Source organism: Tiliqua scincoides, chromosome 14 (assembly GCF_035046505.1).
Source record: "Tiliqua scincoides isolate rTilSci1 chromosome 14, rTilSci1.hap2, whole genome shotgun sequence".
Lineage (NCBI taxonomy): Eukaryota > Metazoa > Chordata > Lepidosauria > Squamata > Scincidae > Tiliqua > Tiliqua scincoides.
Window position 1 is genome coordinate 6,784,253 of NC_089834.1, and position 15,119 is coordinate 6,799,371.

Genomic DNA, 15,119 nt, shown 5'->3' on the forward strand with positions numbered 1-15,119 from the left:
CCCCCCAAATCAAAGACTTATTTCATAGCTTCATCCCAAATCCTGCATATTGTGGAGGATCCCTTTCGCCTTTGAAGACTTAGTGAATGATTGAAGCCTCAACTTTCTGAGAAACAGATAACACAAGCCTCGTAATCTGACTCTAAGCCAGTGGATAAAGGCAGTTTGTTTCCTCTTAGCCGGTCTGTCAACACCTCCTCAGTAATTAGTCCTAATTATTACAAAGGGCTAGCCTCTCGTTCGCATTATTAAATCAGAAATTGTCTCATAGCCAGGGATCTGTCAACGCCGGCCAGACCAGCGACCTTCGATTTCATTGAATTTTCTATCAGTATCTACCTCTGGACAAGCCGAGGCAGTAATTTCGGCAGCGGCTTCAAAAGATGGAGATCCCACCATGGAATTCCAGGGATGCATTAATGTACACACCCACATCTCGTGACAGGACAGCAGAGCGAAAAACAACTGACCTTTGCATTGTTCTCTGGGCATAGGGAAAACACACAAACACACTTTTATTTTGTGCAAAATAACTTTTAGAGCAGTGCTTCTCAAACTGTGAATCGGGACCCACTAGGTGGGTTGCTAACCAATTTCAGGTAGGTCCCTATTCATTTCACTATTTTATTTTCAATCTGTTAGACTTGATGCTACCGTGGTATGTGACTGCATATGGGGAAATCTTACAGGTTTGTACTTTTAACAGGCTACTCTGTATATGCTTTTAGTCAATGGGACTTAGTACTGGGTACACGTAGATAGGATTGCAGCCTAGGATCGTTAAAAATTTTCCATGCTTGATGATGTCACTTCCGGTCATGACATCATTTCCAGTGGGTCCTGACAGATTCTCATTCTAAGAAGTGGGTCCTGGTGCTCAAAGTTTGAGAACCACTGTTTTAGAGAGTTTCGAACAGACCTCCGCAGGGAAACCGTGACAGAAAACTATTGAAGGTGAGACACTGTTTGGCTCTGGATAGGATGTTGTGTTTACAATCCAATCAGATGTGCGTCTCCTGCCTTTCTCCAGAGAACCGTTGGGGTCTGGGAAGGGGATGTCTGTGTCTTTATTTTTTTTTTTTAATTTTTAATTTTTTTGGCTTAGTATGTATAAAAGAAGGCTTTGTGATTGTTACTTCTTACGAGGCTTTGTCTCGTAAGATTTCACCATCTCATGTAAATTAGACTTGCGACGCTGGAAGAGATTATCACAGAGCTACTCCGAAGCTGGCATCAAATATGCTGAAAAAAATTTTGTTTGTTTTTTTTAAACTAGTTAAGAGGAAATGTTGTTGGGCAAGAGAGGCTGAATCAAAAATACTTGGAAGGAAACACTGTCTGCAATTCCTAGCGAGGCTCGGGCTACAATGGGATTTTTCAAAATTTTCAGTACCATCAACCAACCATAAATTCAACATGCAGTTAGGTAGATTTGAAACAATTTAACCCATTTTTGCCTGGCCTACAGGTGTACACATTCAATCCCTATTCTGTATATGCAATGTTGGGCAGAAATGGTTTACATCAGTGGTTCCCTACCCGGCTGGGACCGTGGACCATCACGCCCACACTTGGGTCCATTGCAGACTACCAAGTGTGCAGACACGGGAAGACATTGTGACGGCACAATGATGTCATCACACCACCTCCAATGGCTGCTGGACTGCCCCAATCTCGGGCCAATTTGAGCCAAGGGAGAGCCCAAACTGACACCTGCAACATCACGGGTTGGGGACCACTGACTTAAATCAATATGCTTGAGCACACCTACCTCCAAAGATGGCCTACCCATAAGGTGGACTGAAGCAGTGGATTATGAGTGGTAGAGAGGAAAAGAGACACTCTAGGCCACCACTCTCCTCTCCTCCACTTCCTCTTCTCAATTTCAAACCCAGTAAAGGCAAGAAGAGGAACAGCCACACCAGCATGTGTACTGGTGTTCCACTGGAAAAAAAGTGGAGGACATTTCACACCTCAACGCAGGTGGACAGAAGCTTGTGAGCAAAAAGCAGTGCATAAAGAGATTCTTTCTTATGCAAAAATGGAGCTGTACGAAATAAAACCTGTACGAAACCTGTACGAAATAAAACAAAATTCACCTGCTTGGAAGGGGAAGCCCTTTATGCAGATTTTGTTATGAAGGCTGCTGATTTTTCCACAAACTCGAACACTACAACACGGGCCACAATAAACACACCAGACAACTAGATCCCCTCACAAGCCTTGCAGGCGCGCAAAAGTCTTCATGAGCAGGGTTGATGTGGGGCAAACTCTGCCAAGCATATTAGATCTGTTAATACATTTTTCATGGATGAGGTTAGGGAAGGTTTATTTTATTCCCATTCACATAAATCTACCAAGGATATATTTGGAAAATGCCCAAACATTTGTTTCTGGGTTATGAGTGTTATTATGTTCCCAATAATGGTTGTTTTTTTTTAAACATAATTTTGAGACAGTTTAAAAAATGCATGTGAGAGTTGATGTCTAAGTTATTAAAAAATAAATGCTCTCTGACATCACCCACATCAGCAAAATCCATGGGTAGCCACTTCACTGATGGGAACATGACAAGACTCTTAAAATTAATTATGTCAATCAGTGGTGGGCAACCTGTGGCCACATGGGGCCCATCAGAGTTCTACATGAGACTCCCCCCCAGACATTTTTATTTACCCTGCCAATGCGCAGGGTTCTCAGGTTCCCCCATTATATTCATTAGATATGCAAGGGATCAATAGAGGGATGTTCTTTTCCCTCTCACACAACACCACAAGCAGGGGACATCCACTAAAATTGAGTGGTGGGAGAGGGAGAACAGATAAAAGAAAACATTCCCTGACCCAGTGTATAATTAATCCATGGAACTCCTTGCCACAGGATGTGGTGATGGCATCTGAAGGCCTATAAGCCTTTTAAAAAAAAATTGGCTAGATTTAGGGAGGAAAGGTCCATCACTAGTTACAAGCCATGATGGGTATATACAACCTCTTGGTTTTAGAAGTAGGCTGCCTCCGAAGACCACATGCAAAGGTGTGGCAACAGGTGACTTGTTGTCTTGTGTGTTCCCGAGGCATCTGGTGGGTCACTGTGAGATACAGGAAGGTGGGCCCTTAGCCTGATCCAGCAAGGCTCAAGAATATAATACTAGAGTCTGAAAGGGTCTTGGAAGTCATCTATTCCACCCTCTTGCTCAGGGCAGGTGAATACAGCGCCTCCTACAGGTGGCCAAGCGGTTAGTGAACGTGCCCAATTTCACTATTGCAGCCACTGGGTTTAAGGAGGGCCACTCATGCAGCCCACTCACTAGCCAAGGCTCCCTAAACTGATACAGACAATGATATTTGCTTTCATGTTAGCAAGATTATACACAAGGGACTGAAAAGCCAAGCTGCCTTCTATAACCTTCAGCAAACAACAACTACAGGGAACTTCAGCTCTCAGCCCCCGCTCGCTTATTGGCACAGGTTTACGATTTGGCAATGCTGCGTCTTTTAAGTAAATTGGATATTTTGTACATTAAACGCATAGTTTATGGTTAATTGCCTTTGTCGAAGCCACCATTGTAAAAAATCTTTATGAAACTTGGCTGGTTTTCATGGGCTGAAATTTTTAGGTATTATTGCTGGTTCTGCAATACCCTGGGGTAGGGGGGCCCGGTATGGAATGCCGATCTTATTACAGGTCTCTCTGCTAAGTAGCGCGGAGGACTTATTTGAACCCAAGCCTCTGTGATCGCTCTTTGCTGTGCTCGGGGCTTTTGGATTTGTTATGGCCTTGGGGGGCAGGCAAATTAAAAAAAGGGAAAAACTAAACATCCCCTAAGACATGGTACCCAGACTATTTCACCAAAGGGGACAACATTCAATCCATCATTTGAAACCCTTTGCATATTCCGCGGCAATCATCACCCTCTTTTTTTTTTCCAGAACGCACGCAGAGTCCCAAAAATTGCTATGAGGTTGGAGGAGGGTGCAGGTAGACTGGGGTGGGGGGGAGCCTAATGCATAAAAATCAGCAACAAGATCAGACGGATGACACATTAAAATTATATTAAAAGCAATTATCAGAAAACAAGACTTTCTCTAAAATATTTCACACGGGCCCAGAACGTGCCTAGAGGCTTGGACCTGCCGGGAGACGGCATGTAGCTGCATGGCCCTCTGAAAGGTTTCAACTCCACAAGCTTCTGGCTGTCTTGCTCGGAGAAAGTGCGCGTCCATTTGAAGAACTAGTCGTCGTCCCCCGTTACACCACGCCAGCTGGGCTAGCCATTGAATAAAGGGGAGTCCTAAGAGCCTTGCAGGATCAGGTCAAAGATGCACCGAGTCCAGCATCTTCTGCCCCACAAGGGCCAGCCAAGGGCATCCCAAGAAGCTAGAGCTCTATGGCAGACCACGTGCTTTGCATGTATCCCCCCTCTGTCTCAGGGGTGGATTACATGTTAGTACATTTATAGTCTGCCTTTCTTCCATCAAGGAACGCAAGAAGGCTGCAATCCTACACACATGTCCCTACACATGAATGGGAATTAGCCTTCAGCACAGTGGGACTTAGAGCCCAATCCTATGCATGTCTACTCAGAAGTCAGTCCCATTATAGTCAATGGGGCTTACTCCCAGGAAAGTGTGGCTAGGATTGCAGCCTTAGTGTCCAGAGATGGGTCTACAACAGGGGTGTCCAAAGTTTTTGGCAGGAGGGCCACATCGTCTCTCTGACACTGTGTCAGGGGCCGGGGGGGGGGAAGAATTAATTTACATTTAAAATGTAGATGGGACTCATCAGCCTGGGAAGGCAGCTCATCTGAGAGAAGGAAAATTCTGACCCCAAACCTCTACTGCCTTGTGGCTACATCCAGTTATGGAAAAGGCTTCAGGAGTCAACCTCGAGGCAAAATCTGGAGCCGGAGTCCCTGAGGCAGTTCATGGCTGAACACAGTCATGCTCTGGCAACTCCTGCGACGTCGCTGGAACCAACCGTATTGGCCTCTGCCTTTCCATTGGACCATTTCAGAGACGTGGAGAGGGGGGATTTGCTGCATGGGTAACAGCCTATCCTCCATACCTACTTTACCCCAGGCTTCGCGCACTGGAGAGGACACTCTGTTCCAGAACCACCATTCAGAGCATGACACCATAGTCTTCCGAGACTGAAGGATGCCAACAATGATGACAATTTGAATAAATTTACATAAGTTTACATAAATGAATATATTAAAGATGAACTTATATGAATGAATGAAGGTCTTGCAATAGCTCAAGGCCTATGAAAGGCCTTGCACAAAGCAAGACTGGCCTTTCCTTTGCTGCTGCTACTGCATTGCAGACGTGAAACAAGAAGCAGTGGAGGGAGCCCTCATCCCACAGCTCACACGAGTGGTCAAACAGTTGCCCTCATGCTGAGAGCAATTGCATCGGGCCAGTGTGGGCTCCAACAAATCTCCGGAGGGCCAGAGGCTCATTGGAGACTGGGGGCTCCCTGAGGGCCACATTGAGAAGCCTCGAGGGCCGCAAATCGCCCCAGGGCCCGGGTTTGGGCATCCCTGGTCTACAAGAAGAAGACTAGCATAGCAGAGAGGAAGGTTCTAGCTGACCTTTTTCTGCTCTGCTAGCATTCTTTCTGCAAGGGGCGGCTGGATTCTTTTTACACTGTGGAATATTCAGAACTGATCTCTTTCACCTGCCACTTGAAATGGTTTGATCTATCCTACTCTCTCACTCTCTCCTCTTTGGTTGCTGGTATAGAGCAAACCCAGGACAGCAGGGGCAATTGAGTTCAATGGCAGTGCTCCATTTTTCATGCAGAGGTTCAGTTCCTAGCAGGAACTCCAGAAAAACACTCCTGGTTGAATCCTGGCAGAGCTGTTCCCTGTCAGCGCCGGCAATTGTGAGCTAGACGGACCACCGGTCTCTGGCCCAGTCAAAGGCACCTTCCTGTGTTTCCCCAATGGCACGCTCTCCTAGCATCATGCACTTCCCTAGGAGAAAAGCTTGCAGCCTTTCAAGATGAAAAGGAAAATATTTCTTTACCCAGCAGTAAATCTGCCTGTGGAATTTCTTGCTAAAGGATACGGTGATGGCATCAAACCTACATGCCTTTAAGAGGGGATTCGACAGATTTCTAGAAGGCAAGTATCACAGGTTACAAGCCGTGATGGATTTGTGCAACCTCCTGTTTTTAGAAGTAGGCTACCTCTGAATGCCAGATGCAAGGGACTGGCAACAGGATGTAGGTATCTTGTTGTCTTTTGTGCTCCCCAAGACATCTGGTGGGCCACTGTGAGATACACAAAGCTAGACTAGATGGGCCTTTGGCCTGATCCAGCAGGGCTCTTCTGATACTCTTATGTTACGAAAACTCTTAGAGTAAGTCTTGTTTAGCTGAACTCATAGAACAGAGCCAAGTCTTCATCCCTACAGGGGGAATCCTAATTAACTTATCAACTAATTTTAATAATTGCTAATTACAGTGGATTTAAGAAGCTGATGCAACGCAAAGCAAAACACACCAACTAATCCATTTTCACCCACATCCGCCCTCTAATGAATCTTGGATTTTCGGGTGATCAACCAAACAACCATGGGTTTGTACAAGCTTATCCATTCCATGCCATAACCTCATTAAATCTTCACTAATCCTTGCTTTCTCCCACACCAGCTACCGTGAACTAGGTGAAAGCAAGAAGTGCATCATATTTACCAAGGACAGCCCTATTTCCCCCACTCAAAACCTGCCCCAGTGCATCTTGTCCCTGCAGGAAAAGCTTGCTTATTAGGGAAGAATGCGATAGCCCGTGTGATCGCTCGGTAGGCAGTCCTACTTGGTCAGGCCGTGGTTCCGGCACTGCACTGACTGCGAATTCATTTCCAAGCCCAATTCAAGGTGCTGGTTTTGACCTTTAAAGCCCTATATGGTTTGGGGCCAAGCTATTTGTGAGACCCCCATTTCCGTACAATCCGCTTCATCTCCTCCGGTCATTGGAGAAGGCCCTTTTACAACTGCTGTCACCTATGGAGGCCGGGGGGTCACAACAAGAAACAGGGCCTTCTCTGTAGTGGCACCACCCTTACAAAACGCCCTTACCCTTGACTCCCTCCTTAGAAGCTTTCCAGTGGAGCCTGAAGGCATTCCTTTTCAGACAAGCCTTTCGAGACCTCAGCCTTTTTTAATAAGATCAACAGGATTTTATAAGTTCTGCCCTTTCTTATAAGGTGTCTGCTGTTGCTCTGCTCTTGCATTTTACTATAATTGTTTTAAGGTTGTTTTAAATTAATTATGAGTAGAGATGGAGGAAAATGATTTTATTGTTCACAGATTTTGGTGTTTTCCAAAACTTAGAAGTGCAGAAATGGTGTTATGTGTTTTCGTTCAAAATTTACATTACAATTATAAAATTCTAATGGCTTTAAAAATGCACAAGGTGGGCGATATAGATGGTGTAGTATCAACAGATGCAACCACAGTAATTACCCATGCACCCTCCCGCATTAAACAATAAATAAAAGCCAAACAGTTTAATTTTTTCTCAGGTTGAGGTTTTTGTTTGTTTGTTTTGTTTTTACCAAAATGAAAAGTGCAGAAAGTGATGGTGTGTGTTTTTAATTCATTATCAACATTTTCTCCCATCTCTAGTCTTTTAGGTAATTTTGTAATTATTTTAATTGCGATTTTATGACTTTTTTTTGGTATTCTCTGTTTTTTTTTTATGATCTTTCCTAAGCTGCTTTGGATCCCCATACGGGGAGAAAAGAGGGGTTAAAAAAATACAGTAGATACATAAAATAAAATATTATTTTGTCGGCGCAATTTGCTAGCGCCATTCTTCCGGGTTCAACTGCCCCCTGGCCCAAGGAATTTTGCAACCAATTCTCAGATGCATTTATATACCAACCCATTCTACCTACCCAAAGAACGCATCCTGTGCCATGTGTGTTTTGCAAATGCTAGACATAGTTTATCTTCTCTGGCATTTTTGTAGCTTAAAAAAAAACCCACCCAAAACAGACGCTGTTGACTGTCATGTCTGTTGGAACAGGGCAAGACAAGCTATTGCAGAATAAATCGGTACTGCAAATGGAATGAAAGTTAAGTATGATTATCAGGCCAGGAACATTACTCATCCTTACGTGTAAACTCAGCTATTACACATACGAGATATGTTTCCGATGGCTTTGTTTGGGAGGATGGAGCGCTCCCAAGGAAGTTTATGGCTGGAAAAACTGGCTTCCCCCAAAATGGGAAAGGAAGCCAACAACTCCTTTTAATTGTTACACAGAGAAGCCGGGGGTTTCTCCGATTTCTTCAGCTAAGAAAAACACAGACGGACACATGAGAAAACATTGTCGCTCCCCTCCCATTACCAGCAGCTCCTGTGATGTCTGCAGTTGTGCTCTTCAAACCCACAGAACTATCAGTGAGAGCCTGTGAGCAGGGGTGTTGCTAAGGTGGTGTGGCGGTGTGGGCCTCACTGGGTGACCCACATGGGGGGGAGTGACATCACCACTAGCCAAAATTGTTAAAATCTTGGCATTTTTGAATACCATCACGTTATATATCATTTGATGCGTAATTTCATGCACATGCAATGAAAGAAACCGTGTTGAAATATCTCTAGTCCAGGGGTGTCCAAAGCTTTTGGCAGGAGGGCCGCATTATCTCTCCGACACTGTGTTGCGGGCCGGGGGAAAATAAGAATTAATTTACATTTAAAATTTGAGCAAATTTACATAAGTTTACATAAATTAATCTATTAAAGATGAACTTATATGAATGAATGAAGGTCTTGCACTAGCTCAAGGCCTATAAAAGGCCTTGCACAAAGCAAAGCTGGCCTTTCCTTTGCTGCCACTACTGCATCACAGACGCGAAACAACAAGCAGTGGAGGGAGCCCTCATCCCACAGCTCACACAAGAGGTCAAACAGTCGCCCTCACGCTGAGAGTAGTTGCATCGGGCCAGTGTGTGCTCCAACAAATCTCCGGAGGGCCAGAGGCTCATTGGAGACTGGGGACTCCCTGAGGGCCGCACTGAGAGGCCTTGAGGGCTGCAAGTGGCCCCAGGGCCGGGGTTTGGGCACCCCTGCTCTAGTCTATCAAAAGTTATAGCCAAAAAACCAGCAGGTGTGGGGTAATGGTGCATCACCACCAGAGAGGTTGCCCCACTCATTGCATGGGAGGAGGTCTATCATGGGAGTAACACACTGGCCTCCCACACTGGGTGAGACGTCACCGAGAAGCAGGCATCACGTACAAGAAGCAAAGGGGGGAGGAGAAGGCAAAGAGAAGGATGCATTTAAGCCTCTGAAGTTTCAGGTCCCCGATAGTCACTTCTTGTCTAAGCAGAAACTAGAAGAACAGCGGACTGATTTTGGCTTCTATGCTAGCATTAATGTTATACAGTGCTGCAGCATGGGGTCTGGAATCTGTGCATGTGTGGTGTATCACGCCCCACAGTTCAAAACAGTTTTATGAGGGCTTTGCAATCGGCAACATGTCATGGTTCCAGTCAGGGCTGGCCCATCCATGAGGCCGACTGAGATTGTCACCTCAGGTGATGGATTTTCAGAGGGGTGCCTCCAACCACTTCTTCTGCTGCTGTGCCTGTCCTTAAGAGCATAAGAAGAGTCCTGCTACATCAGGCCAAAGGCCCATCTAGTCCAGCTTCCTATATCTCAGAGTGGCCCCACCAGATGCCTCAGGGAGCACCCAAGACAGCAAGAGACCTGCATCCTGTTGCCCACCCCCCCCCCCAAACACCTGGCATTCAGAGACAGCCTACTTCTAAAACCAGGAGGTTGCTTTAACCCATCACGGCTTGTAACCTGTGATGGACTTTTCCTCCGGAAAGGTGTCCAAACCCCTTTTCAAGGCATCTAGGTCAGATGCCAACACTACATCCTGTGGCAAGGAGTTTCACAGGCTACTTACATGCTGGGTAAACAAATATTTCCTTTTTTCAGTCATCACATCCTGTGGCAAGGAGTTCCACAGATTAATTACAGGCTGGGCAGAGAAATATTTTCTTTTGTCTGTTTTAACTCTTCCGACACTCCATTTCGGCAGCTGTCCCCTGGTTCTGGTGTTGTGTGAGAGGGAAAGAACATCCCCCTATCCACTCTATCCATGCTCTGAATAATTTTGTATGTCTCAGTTATGTCCCCCCAGTCACCTTTTTTCTAGACTGAAGAGTGCCCCAATGCTATTGCCTTTCCTCACAACAGAGGTGCCCCAGTCCAGTAGTTATTTTGGACGCTCTCTTCTGCACCTTTTCCACTTCCACTATGTCCTTTTTGAGATGCGGTGACCAGAACTGTACGCTACTGAAATTTAAAAAAAACCAATTACCTCCTCCTGCACCCACCCTGACACATATCTGGGTGGGGGGGGGGTTCAGATTTCAAACACATATCTAAGCCAGTAATAAGTAAACTGATACTGCAAAAATCTCCATTCTAGATTTTCCACTGTCATTGGATTTTTCTTTTACAATCCCCCAGATCTTTCAAGGAAGAGCTGAAGGACTCTGAAAATGCATTCCACATCGACCTTTGGTCAGAGGGCACTTAAAATGCAGAGGATTTGTTCTACACCAGCTCGATGCTACAAATGGAAAAACCGAGTCTGAGACTGGATTGCTTTCCCTCACGCCTTTCAATCATAAAAAAAGCAATCGCTTGAAGTGTCTACAAGGACAGCCTCAAGAAATATGCAGGCAGTAAGCTTTTGGCTTAAGATCTTAGGCCGGAACAACAAGATCGCTTGGCAAATGCCTGTTTCTAGGCCCAAGGGCAGGGCGTCTGTGGGGGAAATTGGCGGGGGAGTGCTCAGCCCGGGCTCCCGCCAACCAAGTCTCCTCTCCTGCCATTACTTCCCCATCCCCTTTGCTGGGCTTATTTCTGGTCTCTGAGCTGGCAAGAGAAAAACTGGTTAAAGATGGTTGCAGAGGCACATGTGGGAAAGAACTGGGGGGGCGGGCTCAGTGATTTGACTGCCCTTTTTATCTGGGGGGGGGGATTCGTTCCAACCCTCAGTGGATACACAAACTCCCAGCCACTTCCAGTTTGACAAGCAAACCCCAGTATCCACAGCATCCACGGCAAGTCAAGTTGGATACCAGATGCCGGATAAGCAGATACCGGGGGCACGCTGTATTCCCCTACCCATTGGTTCCCCCAGGAGCACACACCATCTCGTCCACTGCTAACTAGAGGCAACTTTCCAGGAGCTCTTTCCCTACCCTATGCGGAGATGCCAGGAATGGAACCTGGGGCCTTGGAAGTGAACAGAAGGTACTTTCAGTTGCATCAAGGTGGGTCCTTGAGGCCCACCAGTTGCATCAAGGTGGGTCCTTGAGGCCCACCAGTTGCATCAAGGTGGGTCCTTGAGGCCCACCAGACGCGGGCTCAGCACCCACATTGAGTGAAATGCCTGAGTGCTGAACCTGTGAATAAGGAAGGCCCACTGTACACACTTAGGGCACAATCCTAACCAGGTCTACTCAGAAGTAAGTCCCATTAATCAATGGGCCTCCTCCCAGATAAGCATGAATAAATTGGAACCCTAGAATCACAGAGTGTTCAAGTTGGAATGTCTTAGAGGTCATCTAGTCATCTGCTCAGTGCATGGTTCGCAACCTTCAGTCTCGAAAGACTATGGAATAAGCCTACAGCACCCGGTATTCCCAGGCGGTCTCCCATCCAAGTACTAACCAGGCCTGACCCTGCTTAGCTTCCGAGATCAGACAAGATCGGGAGATAGTGTTCAGTATAGGGAGATGGTTGGCAACCTTCAGTCTCGAAAGACTATGGTAGAAGCCTACAGCACCCAGTATTCCCAGGCGCATACAGCTCTATAAAACCATTGGTGATAAGTGGCCATCCAGCCTCTGTTTGAAAACCTACTTCACTGGGAAGAAGTCCCATTGAATACAGGGGGACTTCAGCGCAGACAGGCCCAGAAGTGGACAGTTCAGTACATCAGAATTACCTAGTCCTCATTTCCATAGTGTTTTATCATGACTGTTTTGGGCTTCAACACCTTAGCTAAAACAGAGTAATTAGACATCTTGATGCTCTGCAATACAGTTGTGTGGGGTGGGGGGGAGAGAAGCCACAGGAAATCTGGTCCCATTTCCCTTCCTGCCCTAAGACAGGAAACCTAAGGCATCCCTAACGGATGCCTTTCCAGCCGTTCCTTGTGAAACTTCCAGGATAGGAAATTCCACAACCTCGTCAACTAAGTGTGACCCATTGACAGGAGCTGAAATGCACAAGGAGCAACCAGACCCTGAGCTAAGAAAGTGACATGCTATTTTTGGATTGCAAATCATCATGGTGCTTCTGAGATCATCTGGTATCATCTACCCTGTTCAGTCCACTTTCTATGCCTTATACCAGGGGTGTCCAAACTTTTTGGCAGGAGGGCCACTTCATCTCTCTGACACTGTGTCGGGGGGCACTTTTTAATATATTAGACTTGATGCTACAACTACGTTACTGCATTTTGGGAAGTGTTACGGACCTGTACTTTTAACAAGCTACTACGCATATTCTTTTAACAATGATAGTAAATGGGACTTGCTGCGGGGTAAGTGTGGGTAGGACTTCAGCCTAGGATCGTGAAAAATTTTCCTGCTTGATGATGTCACTTCCGGTCATGACACTACTTCCAGCAGGTCCTGACAGATTCCCATTCTAAAATGTGGGTCCTGGTGCTAAATGTGTGAGAACCACTGTAACATAGGTCTACAACCTATACTGTCACTTCCTCTGTTCATACAAAGCCATAGAGCAAGCTAAAGCTGCGTCGGACAGTGGCTAAGGGATGCAAGATCTTGTTGGACTAAAACAGGGGTCTCTAAACTTTTCGGCCAAAGGGCTGCATCAAATATGTGGCACAGTGTCAAGGGCTGGCTAAAAAACTAAATAAATACATTAGAGATAGGGAATGAATGGGCTCAAATACCCAGGATTTCTCCAAGCACCAACACAGCCCAAGAAATAAAGCACACACTTAAATGGATCCCCATTCCCTCATCCCACAAGTACAACTAAGGTTGTGTTTGGTCAACTGCGCCAGAGGCTCTCAAGAGATCAGAGGCTGGCCATGGGCCGGATAGAGCCTCTCCGCGGGCCGCATCTGGCCCCCCCCGGGCCAGGGGTTTGGAAACCCCTGGACTAAAAGAAAATAATGAAAGCATGATTGAGCTGTGTATTGCCTTGAATGCACGTTCCAGATTCACCGGTCTGAGGTCATCTCGATTTCTGGGAAGATTAAATAAAGGGAGTTTTCTCCACCCTTTCTCATGCGTGCCATAAAACAGATTTATTAGCAGGTTATGTTCTGTTTTCTCCTGGGCAGAAACAAGAAAAAAAAGGGGGGGGGAGGGAAATAGTGGACAAAGCTCATTTATTTTTACAACCAGGATTTTATTTCTAACCAACACTGAGCCAATCGTTTGGCCTTCCACTTAATTCTCCGGTCACTCTCTGAAACAGACTGTTTCACAGGAGGTAACTGCTCCAGCTGTCCATGTTTTGGAAAATCCTCCCCAGGTTTAGAGAAACATCCCTCTCTTTAATTAGAAAAGGAGGTGAGGGCCACAGTCCAAGAGCTGGTGTAGCACAGCAGCTGGGAGACAGAGCTGTGAATCAGCGTTTCCCTGGCTTGAATCGTACTTCTCTTCCCCTTTGTGAGACGTACCTTAGCAAGCGCTCCCTCTCAGTTTCAGCTGCAACATGTACTGAATTTACCTTACAGGGCAGTGGTGGAGATTACAGTGGATCCTCCACATCTTCTGCGGGTTGGAGCCACCACAGATGGCCTCCCAGGAAACAACCAGAAGAAACGTCTGATTTGCATCAGCAACTTCCGGTCACATCTGGGAGGTCTTCTGAGGCTCGGGGAGGTCTGCAGCCCACTCCATTGGCCTCCCCGTGCCTCAGAAAGTCTCCAGAAGCAAACCGAAAATTGCTTCCTGTCGCTGGGCCCACACTGGAGGGCCTAGAGTGACCTCAAAGTAAAGCATAGCAGTGCTTAACCCTGCCCTACCTCACCTTCATCAGGGACATAAGAACATAAGAACAGCCCCACTGGATCAGGCCATAGGCCCATCTAGTCCAGCTTCCTGTATCTCACAGCGGCCCACCAAATGCCCCAGGGAGCACACCAGATAACAAGAGACCTCATTCTGGTGCCCTCCCTTGCATCTGGCCTTCTGACATAGCCCATTTCTAAAATCAGGAGGTTGCGCATACACATCATGGCTTGTACCCCATAATGGATTTTTCCTCCAGAAACTTGTCAAATCCCCTTTTAAAGGCGTCCACGCCAGTCGCCATCACCACATCCTGTGGCAAGGAGTTCCACAGACCAACCACACGCCGAGTAAAGAAATATTTTCTTTTGTCTGTTCTAACTCTCCCAACGCTCAATTTTAGTGGCTGTCCCCTGGTTCTGGTGTTATGTGAGAGTGTAAAGAGCATCTCCCTATCCACTCTGTCCATTCTCTGCATAATTTTGTATGTCTCAATCATGTCCCCCCTCAGGCGTCTCTTTTCTAGGCTGAAGAGGCCCAAACGCCGTAGCCTTCCAGCATCCCCATATTTTGGTATCTGTAGGGGGTCCTGGAACCAATCCCCTGTGGATACCAAGCCCACTGGAATGTATATATCACTCTCCTACGACCCTCAGTTTTCCCCATTCACAATATGGGAATAATGCCACTTACCTGCCTTGCAGGGTCGTTAAAAGGACTACATAAAGCAGCCATTTTCAACCACTGTGCCATGGCACACTGGTGTGCCGTGAATGCCGCGAGAGGTTTGGGGAGGGTCATTTGTTAATAGGGCCAATGGGGATGTGAGCTCCCCACCAACAGCATAGTGTGCCTTGTCAATTGTCCAAAAACTGATGGTGTGCCTTGACAATTTTTGTACTTTCTCAGTGTGCCATGAGACGAAAAATGTCGAAAAATCACTGACATAGAAACTAAAAGCTCTGCCACCAAAATGAAAGGACATGTAACTTGGTATCGCGGGAAGTTGATGAGAGACACCCTCTTTGACAGGTAATCATCGATTCACAAGGAAAGCCTACAGCATTTAGGGCTTTGTAGTTTAG

General features: G+C 46.4%; 2 protein-coding genes and 1 pseudogene across 2 annotated transcripts in view; 1 reads left to right on the plus strand and 2 right to left on the minus strand.

Annotated features, from left to right (window-relative positions):
- The window catches only part of ARVCF (ARVCF delta catenin family member), a 752,684-nt gene that overhangs the window by 167,535 nt on the left and 570,030 nt on the right, over positions 1-15,119 (plus strand). The window lies entirely within an intron of this gene.
- The window catches only part of LOC136634381 (guanine nucleotide-binding protein subunit beta-like protein 1), an 81,864-nt gene that overhangs the window by 56,017 nt on the left and 10,728 nt on the right, over positions 1-15,119 (minus strand). The window lies entirely within an intron of this gene.
- On the minus strand, positions 11,659-11,781 carry LOC136634796 (5S ribosomal RNA; annotated as a pseudogene).